The sequence below is a fragment of the Macaca thibetana genome, chromosome 8 (assembly GCF_024542745.1).
Source record: "Macaca thibetana thibetana isolate TM-01 chromosome 8, ASM2454274v1, whole genome shotgun sequence".
Taxonomy (NCBI): domain Eukaryota; kingdom Metazoa; phylum Chordata; class Mammalia; order Primates; family Cercopithecidae; genus Macaca; species Macaca thibetana.
The window spans coordinates 34,742,636-34,767,696 of NC_065585.1; positions in this window are offsets into that span (position 1 = coordinate 34,742,636).

Below are 25,061 nucleotides of genomic sequence, written 5' to 3' on the forward strand. Positions count from 1 at the left end.
TGCTTGTAGATGTTTCCAATTACCTTGCCTGAAGATGCCAATTCAATTCTTAAATTACTAACAGGAATGAATCATTCTAGCAGTTTCCCATAGATGCTATTATCTGAATGAGTTTGCATTCTGCTGAAACATTTGTATAATTATTTCAAATATGAGTTAAGTAATCATGTCAGTGTTTTGTTCTTAATGGTTTATTTGCTGGACATAATATTATATTTGCAATATTATCAATCTTAAATTAATAAAATTTCTACCTTGATCAGTATGGGTATATAGATTCTCTTACAAAGTTCTTTTTCTAGAAAACAACTAGTTCTGAGATAAGCTATAATGTAACTCATTTGAAAGTCACAGAAATATTCAGGTCATAGACTAAAATGAGAAGTAAGTGAAGCCTAGAGTAACATTGGGCACATTAGGTGTTTAATAAGTATCTGAAGCAGTTATTAATGCTAGAGTGTTGCCCAGTGAGCAAATGCTAACAAAGAGGGCCAAAAAAACCAGAGATTGTATTTTTACAGTATTGAGAGAAAATAACTCTAAACCTAAAATCTTGAAGTCAGAGAATATACTTTTCATGAATGAGAGTAAAAGAAGTACATTTTCAAGTACAGAAAACTGAACAGAATTTACAGCCACATACATCACTAAAAAAGTTTCTAAGAATGTAGTTCTGGAGGAAATAAAATCACGCTAACATGAAATTATGAGATGAAAACAAAGTGAATATGCAATTAAATCTAAACAAAAAATATATGGATAATATGATAAAATGCTGCCTAAAGTGTGAGATTAAAAGGAAAATGAGACAGGACTTAATTAGACAATAATAGTGTGCTAGTTGGGAGGGTGTTAAGAGTCCACGTGTTCTAGGATTTGTTTTACTATTTGCAAGAAGGGATAAGACATATATTAACGAGATATTCATGTTGCAAAGTTAAGTGCCCACCATGAATAAATATTAAACAAATAACATATCATGACCAAGTTTGGTTTATCACAAAAATGCATCATCATTGGTTTTATATTACATATTCAATTAATTAACATATCACATTCAATTATTAAAATCCCTAAACCATATAATCATTTCACTTGCAGCAGACAGCACATTTGGTAAAATTCAATAACCATTTTTCACTTTATTTAAAAAAATTGAACATGTAGATGTGGTATAGATGCTAAAGCCTACATAATGCTTCATGGAGAAATGTAAGCATTCCTCTCTCTATTATACATACAAAACAAGTGTGGCCACTCTCAACATTTCTATTCACGTTGTATTTGCGTCTGGTCAGGCACGGTGGCTCACGCCTGTAATCTCAGCACTTTGGGAAGCCAAAGCAGACAGATCACTTGAGGTCAGGAATTTGAGACCAGCCTGGCCAACATGATGAAACAAACCCTTTCTCTACTAATGGTAAAAGTTAAAAAATTAGTTGGGTGGGATGGCAGATGCCTGTAGTCCCAGCTACTCGGGAGGCTGAGGCATGAGAATCACTTGAACCTAGGAGGCAAAAGTTGCAGAGAGCCAAGATCGCGCCACTGCACTCCAGCCTGGGCAACAGTTATTGAGACTATATCTCAGAAAACAAAACAAAACAAAACAGAAACACTGTGTTGATGCCTTAGCCAGAAATATAAAAAAGAAGAGACAATATGTTTATTATTCTTAGAGATTATATATATATTTTAAAACAATCTAAATTGAAATAATAAATGAACCAGAAACAATCTTTAAAAAGTGTACCCAAAACTCCTTCAAGATAATTGTAAAATGGAGTGGAATATATTAAGGAATACCTGAATAAATAGAGAGGCATGCATATTGCTGAATAAGAAACCTAACATCACAGCGTCAGATAATCACAGGTTGATTTGCAGACATAATTGAATAACCATAACAATTTGACACAGGATTTTTCAAGTAATATTCTAAAATTTAAAAGCAGAGAAAAAGACTAGGAATATCCAAGACATTCTGGAAAAGATGAAAGGGAGAGATTAGAATATTAATGCTTGCTTAAAGCCAAATTAGTTTTACTAATTTATATACTATAAGCACAAGGATAGACAATGTAACTTGTGGAAAAGAATAGAAAAATCAGAAGCAGATATTGGCAAATATTAGTTAGAAGCATGATACATGTAACACATCTGAAATTTTGAAGCAGTGGGGAAATTATTAATGTTCAATAAACAGTATGGAACAACTGGTTATCCCTATGGTTAAAATGAAATGCAATGCCTAAATCACACTGAACTCAAACATCAAGTTCAGATTATACAGAAAATTAAACGTGAAAGGCAAACTTTAAGACATTCCCAAAAAGTGTGAATATAGTTATGCTCCTTGATCCATGAAATATTTAAGATTATATAAAACAAGCTGACCATTAAGAGAGATAAATTTGATCACAATAAATGGATAAGTTTTGTCAAAAATATGTAAAAAGACAAGCCACAAACAGGAAAAATATTTGCAGCATATTTAGATAACAAAGTATTAATAATATTAAAAAACATTAAGAAATCCTGCAATTTAAGAAGAAGTAGGTCAATGACTCAATTAAAAATTTTTTGAAAGGCTTGAGTAAACTTTTTCCAAAAGAGTAGCAACCAAAGAATGGCCAACAAATGAATAAAAATATATTTATCCTGTTTTGTAATGTGGGAAAGACAATTTGTCTCTCTGAATTATCATTTTACATGAACTAAATTTGCAAACATTATTTAGAAGTTGAATAATTCTAAGAATAGCTGCAGTTGTGGGGCAATGGGGATTTATACCTTGCTGGTGGAATTTAAATGGATACAATTTCACATTGGAAAGCAAAGCATATATCTTTGATAATTTCTTGTGAGTGCATATCAGGAAACACAATAGTAAATTAACAGCATGTAGCTTATAATGTAGTTTGAAATAATGAAAACATCCATCAACATAAAAATCAATAAACACTATATTTACACAATGAAGTATTATAAATACTAAAATGAATTAGCTACGGCTACATACATATACAAGTAGGATTCTTAGAAACATAATGTGTAACATGTTTCACAGAAAATCACATACATTATATTATTTTTATAATGGACAAAACTAAGCAAAAGTCAATGAAATATTTCTTAAGAAGAGATATGTGTTTTCCCATGTACTCTGAAAAGATGAAGAAATTAGGTGATAGATATATGTGTTGTGCAAATAGATACACACATATGTACATGAGTAAAGCAAGACAATAGTAAACACAAACTCTACCACTGTATTTAATAGCAGTAGGAAAGGTAGAGGTACAAATAGAGAGATTAAACTGTGCTTTACTTCATTATTTGGATGGTAAATTCATAGTATTTTGGAAAGATGTTCAATAGCTTATATATAAGTTAAATATATTCTATTGTATGTATCAAATGAAAATATGTCAGTGATTTTAAAATTGCAAATTGGTATAAAAGCTCTAATTGTGTAGGTTTTATTGTTGTTGTTGTTGTTTTGCCATTTCCCGTATCTGTTCTTCCAGAAGTCTTGGCATGTTCTTGACTGCTCAATAAAGAAGGATGTCCTGAGAGACTCACAGGGGCAAGGCATAATTATTGAAGGTCCACCTGTATAACTTGTTTACGCTGCACGTTTGATGAGTTTTCATTCTTATGACAAAACCACGCACTTTGCAAGTTTTGAAGGGGTTATGGGATTTTCCATAGAAAATCTGTATATTAAAAAAAAGCTTCCTTGCCAAGATAGTGTGTATGATCATTTCTTTCTAATTCGTTTGCTGGTACATTTTGAGTAGAATTGAAATAGAAGTTATGTCATATTCTATATTTTCTCTCACCTACTCATTTTCTCTTTAAGACAAGGAGAAGATTTATAAGCATATATTTGATTTCAAACTTAGTGTACATAAACTGTTTAAAATCCAGAACCTTGTATCTCCCTTAGGAAAGTTTTTTTTTTTTTTTTTTTTTTCTGATGTAAGTACCAAGAATCTGTATTTTTGACTAACAACTCCAAAAGAAATAAATGAAGTAGCCTTTTCTAATGGAAATTTGAGAATCCATTCTACAAGAATGAAATTGGCACATTAATTGTGAAGGATGATTATTGCTAGTTTCATTTTGCCACAAATCTCCTTATATCCTAGTCTTGCCATTTGTGAGAAAACATTGGGCTTCAATAATTATTATTTTAAATGTAAAAGGAAAGTGACTCATTCATCACTGTAAAAAATTTGTCACAATTTCAAATGTACTTTTCATAGCCATACTCTTCTTAATGAAATCTTACCAGGTCTATAATAATATACATATGGATTTTGTGTTTCTCCCTATGTTATAGTATTGAGAGAATTATGAACCTATGTATCTTGAGTGGAAATCTTGTATTTGTTAGAGCTATAAATCATAAGGTTTGCCCTAATTGCCATCCTCCAATAATCATGCAATCCTAATTTACACAACAAAAAAAGAAACATTGGTTTTGGCTTGTGAGTAAAGCTTACAGTGACAACAATTAATCTTATTTTGCTTTTAAAAACTGCACATTTGGTGTGACAATTATCAAAGATTAATGATATGGAAACCACAATACTGTTTTCTAATCATAATTATAGTATGATATTTAGCAAATACTAGTTTCAGAAGAGATTTTCAGAATCTCTTAGCAAATACTGTCATGACAGTCATGAAATGCGATGGTCTAACACAACTTAAAGATATACTTAGAGATTCTTAGTACAATATCTTGGTGTTTTCTGTCTAATGGGTATTATCTATTATCTAATACTCTTATTTTGCATAGCTGTCCATGTGGACATTTTTTTTTCCTTAGGTAAGAATTAAAGTAATAATTCAGACATTATAAACTTACTGTTTATATTACAACCTTAATAATCTGAAAAACATCCACACCTGAGATTGCTTCTGACATAACAAATGTCTGCCCCTAAATATCAAAGTTTCATTCTAAAATAGTTTCTCTTCCAACTATAATGAGATCCACAATCATTTCTTATCTTTGAAAAAGTAGGAGAAAACATAGAATATGCCATAACTTCTATTTCAATTCTACTCAAAATGTACCAGCAAACGAATTAGAAAGAAATGATCATACACACTATCTTGGCAAGGAAGCTTTTTTTAATATACAGAAAATGGCTTTTAAATCTTACCTATACTCAACAGCCTAGACATGACCCAGAATTGCAATCACTTCCAATGCAGAAAAGTAATTGGACAGGGTCAAGTTTGCAACCATGATTTTAAAATTTATGAGAATCTTGACTGTAGTCTTAAACATTGCCAGGGAATCAGACTGTCACAACTTAAATCTCAAGAGTCTGTATAAAGAAATATTTGGCAAGTTTTATAGTTGTAATCACTAGTGAATATGGGGACTAAGATAAGATTCTTCATTACAATTTAAGGGAAGAGGCCCTACCATTCATCTATAATATTATAATGAAAAGTAAAATGTAGACCACAGATCAAATCTGAGTCCATTTAAAAAATATTTTAGAAACCCAACTTACTGGTATGTACCTATAAGGGCTTTAGTAATAGCTATTTAATTTTTAGTCTACACAAACAAAATAATTTTAACAGATGCATCATTAACCATATTGCCCATCATGAAATATATTATATAGTAAAATAAAACTCCATTTTATCCAACATGCACTTAATTCCTCTTATATTTAATGAAATAATAATTTATTTTCTGTGATATAGTGTTTCAATTGCTGACCTTGATTCTTTTCATTCTAAACTTAGAGAACTGAAAGCATCATATATTCAGATATGCAAAACAAACAATGCAACTAATTAAAAGAAACACATCACTTTTTTAGAGATTTAGAAAATATGAACAGCTAACTATGGCACCTTCTCAGTGGTATATTATTACACTATTCTTTAATAAAAATATAGGTGGGAGCAAAAGACAAAGCTGTTAAGATCAAATTTTATATAATAGTTGTACATAAATGTGAACAAAGTCTGGAAGAGAACATGGAAAATATAAGCAATTAGTTTTTAAGTTAGATTTGCATAACACTCATTGATTTTTAATCTGGTAATTTCTTATGATACATCTTAAATTCTAAAAACTCTCCAAAATGAAGGAGAGAAATTATCACCTGAACAACATCCACGATGTATTATGAATGTTATCTTTAAATATCCATAACTTTACCAAATTTTCAAATTACAAGTTATTAGAAAATTGAACAATGTTTGATTAATTGGCTAGCCATAAGTAGAAAGCTGAAACTGGATCCTTTCCTTACTCCTTATACGAAAATTAATTCAAGATGGATTAGAGACTTAAATGTTAGACCTAATACCATAAAAACCCTAGAGGAAAACCTAGGTAGTACCATTCAGGACATAGGCATGGGCAAAGACTTCATGTCTAAAACACCAAAAGCAACGGCAGCAAAAGCCAAAATTGACAAATGGAATCTCATTAAACTAAAGAGCTTCTGCACAGCAAAAGAAACTACCATCAGAGTGAACAGGCAACCTACAGAATGGGAGAACATTTTTGCAATCTACTCATCTGACAAAGGGCTAATATCCAGAACCTACAAAGAACTCAAACAAATTTACAAGAAAAAAACAAACAACCCCATCAAAAAGTGGGCAAAGGATATGAACAGACATTTCTCAAAAGAAGACATTCATACAGCCAACAGACACATGAAAAAATGCTCATCATCACTGGCCATCAGAGAAATGCAAATCAAAACCACAATGAGATACCATCTCACACCAGTTAGAATGGCGATCATTAAAAAGTCAGGAAACAACAGGTGCTGGAGAGGATGTGGAGAAATAGGAACACTTTTACACTGTTGGTGGGATTGTAAACTAGTTCAACCATTATGGAAAACAGTATGGCGATTCCTCAAGGATCTAGAACTAGATGTACCATACGACCCAGCCATCCCATAACTGGGTATATACCCAAAGGATTATAAATCATGCTGCTATAAAGACACATGCACACGTATGTTTATTGCGGCACTATTCACAATAGCAAAGACTTGGAATCAACCCAAATGTCCATCAGTGACAGACTGGATTAAGAAAATGTGGCACATATACACCATGGAATACTATGCAGCCATAAAAAAGGATGAGTTTGTGTCCTTTGTAGGGACATGGATGCAGCTGGAAACCACCATTCTTAGCAAACTATCACAAGAACAGAAAACCAAACACCGCATGTTCTCACTCATAGGTGGGAACTGAACAATGAGATCACTTGGACTCGGGAAGGGGAACATCACACACTGGGGCCTATCATGGGGAGGGGGGAGGGGGGAGGGATTGCACCTGGAGTTATACCTGATGTAAATGACGAGTTGATGGGTGCTGACGAGTTGATGGGTGCAGCACAGCAACCTGGCACAAGTATACATATGTAACAAACCTGCACGTTATGCACATGTACCCTAGAACTTAAAGTATAATAATAAAAAATAATTAAAAAAAAAAAAAAAGAACAACATTTGAGGAACGCTGGCTTAAGTCAGTATGGATGAGGAGCCCTTTTAACATAGAAAATAGGCTGGGCTTATTAGACATGGCTTGTTCTTTGCCATGGAAAGTAAATTAAAGTATTAGGATGGTGCAAAAGTAATTGCATTTTTTGTCATAGTGCTTTGCATTGTATTTCTCTGCCATCTGGTAAGGAATTGTCCTCATGTACATCTTAAAACCAAGTCAGGAATTTTTCTGTGATCATATTTGAGAGAAGGAGAATAAAGTGATCATAAATAACACTCAGAGATCTGGCACACATCAGCTCAACTCTTAATTCGTTGAAGAAAGCTTGGTCATATATCCATACTTAGCTGCGAGAGAGTTTAGCAAATATAGTCCAGCCATATTTATGGGTATAATTATATTACAGTGGAGCAAGGAATAATGTATTTTGATGGCTATCTAGCAGTACCCACTGTGATATGTCACATAGCTAGTTGTTCATCCATGTGTGCAGAATTGGAATACATTCCCAACTGTAAAGCAAGAAGACAGTTACCACAAGGCTCCACACTTAACTCTGTATAGACTGAGAATGAGAAGTCAGCCTCACTCTTAGGGGAGAACACCTTCAAGTGTAAGGCATAAACTGTCCTCTCTCACAGTTATTCTCTGTTGAGTGTTTTTACAAAAACTGAGTACAAGTTACCCCGTGCGATTACTAGCCCTATTTCCAAATACAAAGACCAACCAGCAAGCAAGTATCTGAAATCATCTCTAGTAATCAGCAAAAGTTCCAAAAGTGAATTATTTTATGTCAACAGGGAACAAGTGATTAGTCTTAGTATAAATATTTTAAATCCTTTAGTATACTCTAAAAAATTGCTTCATAGGATTGAAAAATAAAGAATGAAGAAAGACAAAAAAGTGCAAAGGATTTGCCAACTTAAGAAAAATCATAAAATAAACTTTGCAAGAATACTCATTTTAGCTACTTTTCTCTGTAATTAGTATAAACTAAATATGAATTAAATGTAACATAATAGTTACTTTCAGAAAAGTCAAACAACCATGTGCAATGTACATACTAAGTTGAAGCATTAAAAATTGCCAATATTTGTTTTTAATGTACTAAAGTAGCTAATTCATGTGGTTTAACCTAGGATTATAGCCTTTAATTAACACATTAAAAGATTTAATTTCAAAAAAGAAACTTTTTTCCCCATTAAATAGATATAGAATAAGTGTTTAATAATATTTCAATTATATTATCTGATAAATTCATATTTATCTGATTTGTCCTGACTTCAGCCTTACTCCTATAGGTCCACTTAATATCTTTGCCTTTATAATGCTATGCATCTGTATAGTGTTTTACTATGCATATGGTGTTTTTACTGTCACATCTGATCCACAGAACATTTGGTTAAAGCAATTAAGGCAGTTACTACATGTCCTATTTTATAGGTAAAGAGATAGAAACCTATCTTTGAAAAGTCAGGTTCTAACATAATCTCTTCTAAGGTATCTTTCTTTACTCGAATGTGTGATATAGATGGTCCTCCTCCACGTTTCCATGGTACTCATGCATACCTCAATGATAGCACTTATTATGGGCACATTAAATGCTTGTCCAATTGACTTGTAAGCTCCTATGCACCTCTTCCTGAAATGACCCTGTGTCTCCAGCAGCCGGTAAAAGCCTGGTAAATAGCAGACTGTCAATAAAGATTTGCAAATGAGTGTATTCTTTACAGTAACAAGACGTTGCCCCTACACACACATACACACACACACAGACACAGAGCATTTGAATATACATTGTAGTATAATAGATTTTACTGAAAACTGAAGTTGGTTTTGTTACAGAAATGTAAGGAACTTCAAATTGAACAAGCAACATTATTATTTTTACGTATATGTTGTGGCTATCATAGCTTCTCAATCTCTAAGAAACTTCCTTTCACCCTCTACTTTTTTCTCTCTTCATCTTTTGTTCTTTCCCCCTTATTATAAGCACTTTCTTCATTTCAAATAGAAAAGCAAATTCCTTTCTTTATATCATACCTCTCTCTCTCTCTCTTCCTTCTTGACCCTGACTTACTATTCAAGTAACTTAAGATATAATTTTTCCAAACAAAGGCAGTTCCCTCAACAGAGAATTCTGGTGTCAGTTGTTAGTGTTCTTTTAAGATTCTTGTATATATAAATCTTACCAACCAAGCAAGACGAAAAGTGGAAAATCTCATCATACTACTATATTCTACCCTAAAAAATGTAAAACTCAAGTGTCAGACCGAGAGATGCAGATTGTCAATGACTGACACTAAATAAACGAATAATATTATCAAGTTGAAAAATTACCATCTTGAGGGCAAAAAGAAAAAAAGTATAGACAAGGAAGCTTAAAATATCTGCAGAATTTAGATCTATGACCCTTAAGCTGCTTGCCTCAATTCTCGTTGATCATCACACGTATAAGCTTCTTGAACAGAATTAATAGATGAATCACACGACTTGTTCCCCATCAAGCAGCTGTTAAGTTAGAGTCAGTCTTAAAACCCAAGTGTTTGATTTCAGGGTCAGGGTGCTCAGTCTTTACTACAGTCCATCATTTACCTGTGGTTATTTGGGGGGAATTTAGGCGGAATAAATAATTCAGCATATGTATATTAAGCATAGCATATATAAAACTGCATTTACATAACTTACTCAATTTTATACCATTCCCATCTCACCTTACATGTGGTACAGTATTTAGCCTTTTGCAAACTGATTGAACTTAAGGTTTATGTTTTTTTTTAGTCTCCATGGAAACATTGACAATATATTTGTATACTGAGGGTTTTCTTTTGTTGTTATATGTTAGCTCAGCAAAATGTTCAGTTATCTCAGATAAATTGAAAATACAGTCTGCTGAAGTGAGTATTTAAAATGAATAGTCTTTTTTTATTATTTCATCTACCTTAAATAAATAGCTTTGTACTAATACTGATTTTCAAGTTAGGAGTTATATTCTAGGAAATCACATCACCTTAGCCTCACACACTAAAAAGAATAATTTGTTTTTTTTATATCCTTGTTTAGTATTTGAAATCGCTTTCCAGGTAGAGAATTTTAAATGGTAAATGAGTTCAGTACATGAACTCAGACCATCTATTTAACTTGCAAAAAGATACATTTTTAACAGTTTTACTGGGCAACCAATTCCCAACAGTTTGACATATTCGGCTTTAAGGTCTAGTAGTATATGCTGGCCATACCTCACCCCACAATTTTCGAGGGCAGCTTGAGGTCAGTTTGCATTTTTGTAGAACCACTGTAGAGCTGAAGACAGACAGCCAGGGCTGTCTGTGATGATTGCTCTGCCATTTTTCTTGAACTTCTAGACTTTGATAAGCACAATCTGTCAACACGGATATAAGCAGAAATGCTGTAACCCAGTGCTTTACTATTTATTTTGCACACCCGGCTGACAAAATTGAGCCTTGACAGAGTTGCAAGATTTTTCAGTGTTGATTTTTCTGAAAACTCATTCCAAAGCCATTGAATTTTGCAATTTAACATGTATGTTTCATTCTTTCAAATAACTTATGAGATCTTTTTATTGAAGGCAAGAATTAGTGAAACTAAATTAATTCCGATTTTTCCCTGCAGGGAATGAGATGTAATATCCAGTCAAGTCAATGGAATCTCTAGATGAAATGATTAAAAGGAAATTCTCATGTTTACTAGGACCTGAATAATTTCAAAATAGTTTAAAAATCCAAGCCTCTCTTATCACAGGTCACAGCTCTTTAATAAATCCCAACAGACAAATCAGAATTTCTCAAACTACTTTGTTTTGAACCTCATGGTCAAAGTTCACTAAATACTTGAGACCCTCTTTGAAAAAAAACAATTTATTTGGAGATGTCAAACAAATTAGAAGGAAAAAAAACACTTTTTTTCTATTGCTATGAAAAAATAAACTGAACATATATTCCAGAATTTAGCATTTTCTCTGCATAATAATTATAACAGGAAATAGTCTCTCTTATAGGAACAGCTCAGTTCCCATGCCATTTCTGATGCTTTTTTTTTTTTTTTTTTTTTTTTTTTTAGTTTGGTGTCTTTCAACAGAGCCAGTAGAAAAGAACAAACTAGAGCAAGATAAAGGTTTAACTTTTTTAAAAAGTGGAGGGCAGAAAACCAAAATCAATATTTGAAATTATACCCTAATTCAATATTGAAGATAAAAAACTAATCTGCTACAGGGTGTACCTTTAGAGGTTTATAAAGTTCAATATTCTGTGGCTTCAAGCATTCTATCAGTCCCTCTACTTATTCTATGTTATGTCTTATATGAAAACAAAAAAACATATTTTTTCCCAATCCCCAAACACAATTATAGTTTGTAGAAAAATAAGGGAGTCAGTTGACTTCAGCATTGAAACACCTAGATTTCACTGCGGGGATTTTGTATTTAGAATAACAACATAAAATAGCATTTCAAACGAGTTGTCTATAGACAATAGCATTTAGGTTGATACTTGGATACAATCCTGCTTGTCTTTATAGAACTGAGCAAAGAATGATCATTTGAGGAATTACCTCTCTGTGTATAAAAGAAGAGAATCAAAAATAAGAAATTTGTTCAAATTACACATATATTCCATATTTTAATTGATTACTATTAATAATAAGATGATTTCTCATAATTTTACTAAGTCGACCCCAAGAGAATGAAAAAAAATTAACAGGTTGAACATGAAGACAGTTTTTTTTACTAATTTATCCATTTTCTATCTTAACTGTGCTAGACCAAGTCAGATGAGTGGGTTTGAAGTTCACATAATAGATAAAAAATGAAGGTGGATGTCATTAGCATTTACTGTGAGTCATGTACATGAATGAAAATTCCAAAGGAGAAGGTGGAAACTGAAGTGATGTTCAAGAATTTTATTCCAGGAACACTGACCTGCAAATAATTTTCAAAGAAAGAGAAGACCATGGCAGAGACAAAGGTGGGGTGGTAGGGAACAAAACAAGAAACAATTAACAAGGTATAATGTGACAATTATTGTGTCACGAGAACCACAGAGAAAAGCTGTTCAGAGAGAATTATAACCTGCTAAACCCTGTGGAGAGGTCAAATGAAAAAGGATTAACAATGATTGTGCAACAAAATATGAAATACCATTTGCTAGCAATAGCACTTTTGGTAACTGGTAACAAAAGAAGCTAAATTTTAAAAGTTTGCAGTTGAGAATTAGGGAAACTTTGGATACAATAAATGAAGACTCTTGGCTGTAAAGGAGACAAACACAATACTAATTAGAAAAAGGCTAATTTTCTTGCTTGATATTAAAACAAATTAAACCGGAAAAGGTGACCATGATGAGGGAAATACGTTTGGAGCATAGGAAAATGGCTTAAGCATAATGAAATACTTAAAACGGCAACAGAGAATAGACTCACATTCTGTGAGTAAAATTTCTTTTGGAGAAGAAGGGGAAGAGATCTTTCACTGATATACAAAAGGTACAGGCAAAAGGAAGCACAAATCTAATGTCAGTTATGAAGGTAATTGAGACTCTGCTATGCAGGATCCCAGACTATTAAGAGTTTTCATTTGTGCCTTCTTCATGGTGCTTTTTCTTCTCCTAATTTTCAGCATTACCTTTGCATTTTTGTCATACGTTTCCTGTTCCAATTCCATTGAGGTTCCTCCTACTATGGTGAGATTTTCTCTTTATCCTTTTGAAAATCTGTTCACAAGATAAGCAAGGCATTCACAAGACATTTACAACCTACACACTCAGTGTTATGAAATACTCTCTGTTCCTGGCTTGGAGCCCATTACTTTGTAATCGTGAATCATGCATGTCAGAAAAAAGATGATGTATATTAAATAGGTGCTGAATCATTTCTGGCTTTTTATTAGTAGGCCACACTTAGGTATTTCAAATTCAAGAATACAGAATTGATCTGGACTTGCTTTTGGTTTCCTACCAAGATTCAACTTGAAGATATATTCTTTTCCTTTCCTGTTTAAACCAACAGAATTGGGTAAAAATCAATGAGTAAGATGAATAGGGCCAATGAGCATGCTCTTTATCATATTTTGGATACATTTTTGTGAAATTCACTATAGTGTTGAATTAACCTTGTCAAATCTATCATAGCTTGGATACATGTTTGTGAAATTCACAATACTTTTAAATTAGCTTTGTCAAATCTACATTGAGCAGCCTCCCTATGTTTTGAAAGAAGCAATCAAACATCAGAAACAAGTAATACAATTCCTTATGGGAAGGAATACACTTAATTGTATAGCAAAATATGGAAACCTTCTTGATTTTTAGAATATCAGAATTCATCTTGATTCAAAAGAATAGCATATTTGTGAAATGATTCCAATTTTTTTAACAGCTGTACCAAGGTATAATTGATATACAATGAATTTTACATGTTTAATATATGAAATTTGATGAGTTTGTATATATTCTTACTATTGTGATACTATCACCATAATCAAGGTAATAAACATGTCCATCACCTACAAAGCTTTTTGTGTGTTCCTGTGTGTGTGTTGGGGCGGGGGGTAGAGTTATGTGTGTAAGATAAGAATGATTAATGTGAGAGTTACCTTCTTACAAAATTTTAAATGTATAAAACCATGTTGATAACTACAGGCAACATGTTTCACAGAAGATTTCTAGAACTTATTAACATTGCAGAACTGAAACTCTACACCTATTAAAAAACAACTTCCCATTTCTCTTCATCCCCAGTCCCTGGGAAAAAAAATAATTTCATTCTCTACTTCTATAAATTTAACTATTTAAGTTACCCTATACAATACAATATTTATTTTTTTGAGACTGGCTGACTTCACTTTGCATAATGTCTTCCAGGTTTACCCATGTTGTAACAAATGATAGAATTCCCTTTTTGTTTTAAGCCAAATAGTATGTATACCACATTTTCTTTGCCTATTCGTCTGCCAATGGCTATTTAGGTTGTTTCTATATCTTGGCGATTGGGACTAATGCTGCAATAAACATGGGAATGCAGATGTCTCTTCAAGATACCAATTTCCTTTCCTTTGGATATATACCCAAAAGTGAGATTGCTGGATTATATTTTAATTCTATTTTTAACTTTTTGAGGAATCACCGTATATTTTTCCATAGTGGCTGCATTATTTTGCTTTCTAACCAACTGTGTGTACGGTTTCAATTATCCACATCCTCACCAACATGTGTTATCTGTTGTTGTTGTTGTTGTTGTTGTTTTGTAATAATAGCTTTCCTAACAGGTATGAGGTGATTTCTTATTGTGGTTTTGGTTTGCTGATAATTGGTGATGTTGAGCACCTTTGAATCCTGATGATTAGTTATGTTGAAAACCTTTTTCATGTACCTGGTAGGCATTAGTATGTATTATTTGAAGAAATGTCTATTCAAGTCTTTTATCCACATTTAATCACTCAACAAACTAAATATAGGAGAAATGCAATATAATAAATGCTATTTCTGATAAGCCCATAGCAGATAACATCGTGCCCAGCAGTGAAAAACTGAAAGCTTTTCATCTAAGAGCAGGAATAAGACAAGGATACTGACTCTTACCACTTCTATTTAACATAACACTAGAAGTTCTAGTCAAAACAATTGTGCACAAAAAAGTATAAAGTATATACAAATATATAAAATAGGATAAGAGGTAAAAATATGTCTATTGCAAATGACATAATTTTATATGTAGGAAAGCCTCCACAAAAAACTGTTAGAAATAATAAATTTATTATGTTACAGAATACAAAATTGACATAGAAAAATCAATTACATTTCCATACACAAATAACAAACTATTTAAAAGGAAATTAAGGAAACAATCTTATTTATGATGGTACCAAAAATAATAAAATACTTAGAAATAAACTTAACCAAGGCAGAGAAAGACTTGCACTCTAAAAACTGCAAAACATTGATGAAATAAATCAAGAAAGACTCATTTAAATGGAAAAACATTCACGTTCATGGATTAGAAGACGTAATATTGTTAAAATGTCCATACTTCGCAAAAGGATCTAAAGAGCCAATGTAATCCTCATCAAAATTTCTATGGCTTTTTTATTTTTTTGCATAGGTAGAAAAAGCAATCCTAAAATTTATATGGAACCACAAAAACTCAAACTAGCCACAAGGATCTAAAGAATATAGCTGAACATATCATACTTATTGATTTCAAAACAATATAATAAAACAATTATCATAACAGCATGGTATTAGCATTAAAATAGACATATAGACCAAAGGAATAGGATACATAGTGCGGAAACAAACCCATGTTTATATGGACAACTGACCTTCAAAAAGGGTATCGAGAATACCCAATGGTGAAAACACAGTCTCTTCCAAACGTAATGCTGGGAAAACTATATTCATATGCAAAAAAAATGAAATTGGACTCTTTTCTCACACTATACACAATAAAACTCAAATTTTATTGGACTTAATGGTAAGACTTAAAACAACAAAAATTCTAGAAGAAAGTATAGAGAGACTTTTCTTTGATATTGGTTTTGGCAATGGTTTCTTGGATATGGCACCAAAAGCACAGACAATAAAAGAAAAATGGACAAGAGGACTACATCAAACTAAAAAAAAAAACTTCTGTACAACAAAGGACATCATCACAAAAGTGAAAAGGCAACCTACGGAATGAGGGTCAATATTTGCAAATCATTTTCTAAAAATAGTTTAATATTAAAGTATATTTAAAAACCTCTACAACTCAAAAGAAAAGAATAATAATCTAATACGAATGGGTAAAGTCCTCCTCATTTTTTTCCTGTAACATCTTTTTGCTTTTGATTATCTCCTTCTTTGTTATATAACCATTTATTTCTGCTGTATTTTCTCAATTACATATTCCATTTAATACTCTTAGGAAGGAATTCTCCTAAAGTCCTTTTCCCTTTCATTTGAGAAAGGAAACAAAGTTGGTGATGAACTCAGATTTAAAGACAAAATTAACACATGGCCAGAAGGTTACTAGGGTATTTTTCGCAGCACATATTTCTCAGCTCTCAAACTACAATATTTTTTGTTGTTGTTGTTGTTGTTTTAATAAAATTGCTCAGATTTCCCAGGCATGTTTATCTCTGGCTATCACCAGGTGGTGTTGCATTAAACTTCTGTTAAACTGCTAGGTGCCAATAAGCAGCATGACTTTCTTATTTCATGTTAGAAAGATAATATAGCCTTCATTTCAAGTCATTTAACATAACTCAAATTCAGAGTTTTCTTGAATAAATGGAAAAACATTCATGTTCATGGATTGGAAGACTTAATATTGTTAAAATTTCTATACTACACAAAATGATCTAAAGATCTAATGCAATCCTCATCAAAATTTCTATGGCCTTTTTGTTTACATAAATAGAAAAAGCAATCCTAAAATGTCTTCTTTTGAAACATGTCTTCATATCCTTCGCCCACTTTTTGATGGGGTTGTTTTTTTTTTCTCTTGTGAACTTGTTTAAGTTCCTTGTAGATTCTGGATGTTAACCCTTTGTCGAACAGATAGATTGAAAAAGTTTTCTCCCATTCTGTAGGTTGCGTGTTCACTCTGATGATAGTGTCCTTTGCTGTGCAGAAGCTTTTTAGTTTAATTATATCCCATTTGTCAATTTTGGCTTTTGTTGCGTTTGCTTTTGGTGTTTTAGTCATGAAGTCTTTGCCTATGCCTATGTCCTGAATCGTATTGCCTAGGTTTTTTTCTAGGGTTTTTATGGTTTTAGGTCTTACATTTAAATCTTTAATCTACTTTGAGTTAATTTTTGTATAAGGTGTAAGTAAGGGGTGCAGTTTCAGTTTTCTGCTTATGGCTAGCCTCTTTTCCCAAAACCATTTATTAAATAGGGAATCTTTTCCCCATTGCTTGTTTTTAACAGGTTTGTCAAAGATCAGATAGTTGTAGCTGTGTGGCATTATTTCTGAGGCCTCTGTTCTGTTCCACCGTTCTATATATCTATTTTGGTACCAGTACCACGCTGCTTTGGTTACTGTAGCCTTGTAGTATGAATTCAGATAGCATGATGCCTCCAGTTTTGTTCTTTCTGCCTAGGATTGTCTTGGCTATACAGTTTTTTTTTTTTTTTTTTTTTTTTTTTTTTTTTTTTTTTTTTTTGGTTCTATATAAAATTTAAAGTAGTTTTTTTCTAATTCTGTGAAGAAAGTCAATGTTAACTTAAACAGGATAGCATTGAATCTATAAATTACTTTGGATAGTATGGCCATTTTCACGATATTGATTCCTTCTATCCATGATAATGGAACGTTTTTCCATTTGTTTGTGTTCTCTCTTATTTCCTTGAGCAGTGGTTTATAGTTCTCCTTGAAGAGTTCCTTCACATCCTTTGTAAGTTGTGTTCCTAGATATTTTATTCTCTTTGTAGCCATTGTGAATGAGGGTTTGCTCATGATTTGGCTCTCTGTTGGTCTATTATCAGTGTATAAGAATGCTTATGACATTTGCACATTGATTTTGTATCCTGTGACTTAGTTGAAGCTGCTTTTCAGCTTGAGGAGTTTTTGGGCTGAGACAATGGGGTTTTCTAAATATACAATCATGTCATCTGCAAACAGAGATAATTTGACTTCCTCTCTTCCTATTTGAATACGCTTTATTTCTTTCTCTTGCCTGATAGTCCTTGTCAGAACTTCCAATACTATGTTGAATAGGAGTGGTGAAAATTTCTATTGACCTAGTTTCAGATTTTTGTCTTCTTTCTTCAGTTTGTTGAGTTTACTGATTAACCTGTGAGAAGCATTATTCTTCTCACTTAACATATTTTTCATTTATAATATTTTCATTTGATTCTTTCTTACAGATTCCATTGGGTCAAAATTTTCCATCTATTCATATATGTTAACCGGCTTTACCACTAGGGCTATAACTATATGAATCATATTATTTAATTCTCCTATCCATTTATGCCAATATTTGGATTATAAATAGGCCTGATACTGTTGATGCTTTCTCTCTTAATACGCTGGTATTCTTTTTGCATTTTTCCCTAGATTATTTGTGTGTTTCACAGGTTTTGTGTGGAAGTTAAACAAATTGTGTTCGATAGATGTATCTGCTAAAGTTCAACCAGGGAAGACTTTACCAGTAGGAGATATATGTCAAAAGATTGATGGGAAGAAATCAACTTATAGGGGAAGCAGTGTAAGATGGCAGAATAGAAGGATTCACTGATTGCCTCTACCCACAAGAGGACATCAATTTAACAACTATTTACACAAAAATAGCACCTTCATAGGAACCAAAAAATCAAGTGAGCACTCATAGTTCTTGGTTTTAACTTTGTATCACTGAAAGAGGCACGGAAGAGGTAATAAAAACAGTTTTCAATAACGGACAACACAACTCCCCCAATCCCTGGCAACAGCACTGCGGTGCAGAGAGCATTTCTGAATGCTGTGGGAGGGGAGGTGCACCACCTGTGAGGCATTGACCTCCGTGCTCTCCTGTTATCGCAGAAAGAAAAACAAAACAAAACAACACAGCTTATGCCCACCAGTGGAAGGAGCATTTAAGCCAACCCTGGCCAGAGGAGAATCACGAATCCCAGCAGTCTGAACTGAAGTTCCCACAAGACTCACGTCTGTGGAGTAAAGTGCTCTGGGGCTCTAAATAGACTTGAAAGGCGGTCTAGTCACAAGGACTGCAACTTTTAGGTGACTCCAAGTGCTGAACTGGGTTAGAGTCTGTCGACTGCAGTATCATGTGACCTACTGAGACATCAGCTGGGGCAGCTAAGGGTGTGCTGGCATCATCCCTGCCCTAGCACAGGCGGCACAGACTACAGCTCCAAAAGAGACCCCTTTTTTATGCTTGAGGAGAGGAGACAGAAGAGAGGGGAGGACTTTGTCTTGCAACTTAAATATCAACTCAGCCACAGCAGCCTAAAGCACTGATCAAAATCATGGACCAATTGAACAGAACAGAAAACCCGGAAACAAATCCACACACCACAGTAAACTGATTTTTTTCTTTTCTTTTCTTTCTTTCTTTTTTTTTTTTTTTTTTTTTTTTTTGAGAGGGAGTCTCACTCTGTAACCCTGGCTGGAGCGCAATGGTGAGATCCTGGCTTACTGCAATCTCCTGCTCCTGCTCCTGGGTTCAAGCGATTCTCCTACCTCAGCCTCCCAAGTAGCTGGGACTACAGGCATGTGACACCATCTCTGGCTAACTTTTTGTATTTTTAGTAGAGACGGGGTTTCACCATGTTGGCCAGGCTGGTCTCAATCTCCTGATTCAGGTGATCTACCCACCTGGGCCTCCCAAAGCGTTGGGATTACAGGTGTGAGCCACCGTGCTCAGTTTTAGACTCATTTTTGACAAAGGTCCCAGGGACATACAATGGGAAAAATACAGTTTCTTCAATAAGTGGTGCCAGAAAAAACTGGATATCCATATGTAAAACCATGAAACTAGACCCCTATTTCTTGACATAGACCAAAAAACAAACAAACAAACAAAAAATAATCAAAATGGATTAAAGACTTAAATCTAAGAGTTCAAACTATGAAAGTACTTAAAAAAAAGGGGGGGGCGGGGGCGGGGGGAACTCTCCAGGAAGACAATCTAGGCAAAAATTTCTCACAAGCACAGGCAAACAAAGCAAAAATAAACAAATGGGATCATATCAAGTTAAAAAGCTTCTGCACAGTGATAAAAACAATCAACAATGTGAAGTGACAACCAACAGAATGAGAGTAAATATTTGCAAACTACCTATCTGACAAGGGATTAATAACGGAATATATAAGAAGCTCAAACAACCCTATAGGAAAAAAATATAATAATCTGGCCAAAAAATGGGGAAAATAGTTGAATAGACATATGAGAGGCAAACAGGCATATGAAAAGGTGCTCAACATCACTGATCATCAGAGAAACGCAAATCAAAATTACAAGTAAATGCCATCTCCCCTCAGTTGAAATGGCTTATACCCAAAAGACAGGCAATCACAAATGCTGGTGAGGATGTGGAGAAAAGGGAATCCTCCTACACTGTTGATAGAAAGTAAATTAGTACAACCACTAGGGAGAACAGTTTGGAGGTTCTTAGAATGCAGAAAATGGAGCTACCATATGACCCAGCAATCTCACTGCTGGGTATAGACCTAAAAGAATGGAAATCAGTATACTGAAGAGATATCTCATATTTGTTACAGCATGTTTACAATGGCCAAGATTTGGAAGCAACCTAAGTGTTCATCAATGATTGAATGGATAAAGAAAATGTGATACATATATACAATGGAGTACTCTTGAGCCATAAAAAAGAATGAGGTCAAGTCATTGGCAACATTGATGAATCTAGAAATCACTATGTTAAGTGAAATAAGCCAGACACAGAAAGACAAACATGTTATGTTCTCACTTAGTTGTGGGACCTAAAAATCAAAACAATTCAACTCATTGACATAGATAGTACAAGGACTGTTACCTGGGGCTAGGAAGGGTACTGGGAGGTTTGGGCAAGGTGGAGATGGGGAACGGGTTCAGAACACATAGAAAGAAGGAATAAGAACTAGTGTTTGATAGCACAGGGGACTACAGTCAATACTAACTTACTTGTACCTTTTAAACAATAAAGGGTACACATAATTTGATTGTTTGTAACACAAAGGATTAATGCTTGAGAGGATGGATACCTCATTCTCCATAATGTGATTATTATGCATTGCATGCCTGTCTCAAAGCATCTCCTGGACTTCAAAAATAAATACATATATAATGTATCCATACAAATTAAAAAATTTTAAAAAAGAAATCAACTTACATGATTGAGAGAGCTGGCTAGGAATGTCCAAAATCCATAGGACAGGCCATCAGGAAATGTGTGATTGATCTCACAGGCACAGATGAAATGTGCTGCCCAAAGGCTAAATTTAATCTTCTCTTAGGGAAGCTTCAACTCTTAAGTCCTTTCAACTAACTGAATCAAACTCACCAACATTATATGAGATTATCTCCCTTATTTAATGTCAATGAATTATGTACTTAATTCACATTTGTAAAATATTTTAACAACTCTTAGATTACTGTTTTACTGAATAACTAGAGGCCATAGCGTGGCCAAATTAGAACATCAAAAACCTCTACAATATTCGAGAATGAAATAAAAGTGTTTCTGCCTGGAAAAGGGCTTGTCTGTGGGAGTGAGAAGCAATGAGAAGTTGAGTCAATACAGCCAGGAACTGAACTGTGCTTTCATTGTTGTTACTGTAATACACCATAAGCTTCTAATTCTTCCAGTATTACTGTATGTTTAGTCTAGGGGACTGTGTGTTAGAAAGTTTTTCTTAATATTTCTGCTTTATTTTCATCTTTAATTTCTTTGTGAGCTTTTGTCGAAGACATGCTCTCACTCCTTCACTGTTCCTTTGCTCTGGCAATGGAGCCTTGCTATTAGTTATTTGATGGTGCTGGACTCATGATACAGTGTGGAAGTGGATTTTTCTTGTTCTGTTTCAGCCTCTGTTTCAGGCAAATTCTTCCCCTGGGACTCTAGGATAAGGACTTCCCACCGATGCTATCCCTCTACCAATGATAGGGCATTTCTAAAGTTCCATGCCCAGGACAAGTTCTTATTCCTCTCAAGTTGTAGGAGGTACCTTGCTATCATTATCCCCTTTCTTCATATGATATGTGTCTTCATCTGTGCCATTATGAAAGCAAAGTTTTCTGTCCCCTAAGCAACTTAAGCCTTTTCTTCCATAGGGCAGATATCAAAGAAAGTTCCAAGTAAAATTTTAAACTTTGTTTACAGCTGCTCCCCTATGTCTGAGCTAGGTCATCAAGGGAAGTTTCAATGTATCCCATTCCCAATTTTTCTGATGAGAGTACGTGGAGAGTCTATGGAGGAGAACATGTGAGGGGACAAAAATTCTTCTTTCACCCATTCCCCGCAGTTCCACACTCTCCACCAAGATACACTCAGTCTTAAGAAATTTGTTAATAAAATAATTTTTCTTTTTTCTTTCTTTCTTCTTCTTCTTTTTTTTTTTTCCCCCTGAGACAGGATCTCACTGTGTTACCCAGGCTGGAGTGCAGTGGCTCGATCTTGGCTCACTGCAGTCTCCACCTCCTGGGTTCAAGCAATTCTTGTGCCTCAGCCACCCAAGTAGCTGGGATTACAGTCATGTGCCACCACAGCTGGCTAATTTCTGTATTTTTAGTAGAAACAGTGTTTCACCATGTTTCCCAGGCTGGTCTCGAACTCCTGGCCTCAAGTGATCCACCCACCTGGGCCTCCCAAGGTGTTGGGATTATAGACATGAACCACTGTGCCAGGCCCATAAGATATTTTTTTTCTTACAAGCTTCTATGACACATGGTGTCCTTCCTAGGAAAGCAAGTTTTCAATCCTATCTATCTTTGGGAATGCTTATTTTTCCTTGTATTCCAGGCTAGTTGTTTGTCTTTCAATCTCAGCTTTCTGTGTGGGTTCAAGAAAGGTTATTATTTTGTAGATTATTTGGCTTTTGCTTGTTAATTTGGCAGTGATATTCCTTACAGCTTTTTTACAATATAATGGGAAGCTGGAAACTTCTAGCCACTTTTAATTCAGAAAACATTTAGGCCGGGCGCGGTGGCTCAAGCCTGTAATCCCAGCACTTTGGGAGGCCGAGACGGGCGGATCACGAGGTCAGGAGATCGAGACCATCCTGGCTAACACGGTGAAACCCCGTCTCTACTAAAAAATACAAAAAACTAGCCGGGCGCGGTGGCGGCCGCCTGTAGTCCCAGCTACTCGGGAGGCTGAGGCAGGAGAATGGCCGGAACCCGGGAGGCGGAGCTTGCAGTGAGCTGAGATCCGGCCACTGCACTCCAGCCTGAGCGGCAGAGCGAGACTCCGTCTCAAAAAAAAAAAAAAACCAAAACCATTTAAACAGGAAAAAGCAATGGAGAAAGATGGCCGAATAGGAGCAGCTCCAGTCTCCAACTCCCAGCGCGAGCGACACAGAAGACCGGTGATTTCTGCATTTTCAACTGAGGTACTGGGTTCATCTCACTGGGGAGTGCCGGACGATCGTAGCTGGTCAGCTGCTGCAGCCCGACCAGCGAGAGCTGAAGCAGGGCGAGGCATTGCCTCACCTGGGAAGCGCAAGGGGGAAGGGAGTCCCTTTTCCTAGCCAGGGGAACTGAGACACACAACACCTGGAAAATCGGGTAACTCCCACCCCAATACTGCGCTTTAGGAAACAGGCACACCAGGAGATCGTATCCCACACCTGGCCGGGAGGGTCCCACACCCACGGAGCCTCCCTCGTTGCTAGCACAGCAGTCTGTGATCTACCGGCAAGGCAGCAGCGAGGCTGGGGGAGGGGCGCCCGCCATTGCTGAGGCTTAAGTAGGTAAACAAAGCTGCTGGGAAGCTCGAACTGGGTGGAGCTCACAGCAGCTCAAGGAAACCTGCCTGTCTCTGTAGACTCCACCCCTGGGGACAGGGCACAGTAAACTAAGACACACAGACACCTCTGCACAGACGCAAACGACTCTGTCTGACAGCTTTGAAGAGAGCAGTGGATCTCCCAACACGGAGGTTGAGATCTGAGAAGGGACAGACTCCCTGCTCAAGCGGGTCCCTGACCCCTGAGTAGCCTAACTGGGAGACATCCCCCACTAGGGGCAGTCTGACACCCCACACCTCACAGGGAGGAGTACACCCCTGAGAGGAAGCTTCCAAAGCAAGAATCAGACAGGTACACTCGCTGTTCAGAAATATTCTATCTTCTGCAGCCTCTGCTGCTGATACCCAGGCAAACAGGGTCCGGAGTGGACCTCAAGCAATCTCCAACAGACCTACAGCTGAGGGTCCTGACTGTTAGAAGGAAAACTATCAAACAGGAAGGACACCTACACCAAAACCCCATCAGTACATCACCATCATCAAAGACCAGAGGCAGATAAAACCACAAAGATGGGGAAAAAGCAGGGCAGAAAAGCTGGAAATTCAAAAAATAAGAGCGCATCTCCCCCGGCAAAGGAGCGCAGCTCATCGCCAGCAACGGATCAAAGCTGGACGGAGAATGACTTTGACGAGATGAGAGAAGAAGGCTTCAGTCCATCAAATTTCTCAGAGCTAAAGGAGGAATTACGTACCCAGCGCAAAGAAACTAAAAATCTTGAAAAAAAAGTGGAAGAATTGATGGCTAGAGTAATTAATGCAGAGAAGGTCCTAAACGAAATGAAAGAGATGAAAACCATGACACGAGAAATACGTGACAAATGCACAAGCTTCAGTAACCGACTCGATCAACTGGAAGAAAGAGTATCAGCGATTGAGGATCAAATGAATGAAATGAAGCGAGAAGAGAAACCAAAAGAAAAAAGAAGAAAAAGAAACGAACAAAGCCTGCAAGAAGTATGGGATTATGTAAAAAGACCAAATCTACGTCTCATTGGGGTGCCTGAAAGTGAGGGGGAAAATGGAACCAAGTTGGAAAACACTCTTCAGGATATTATCCAGGAGAACTTCCCCAACCTAGTAG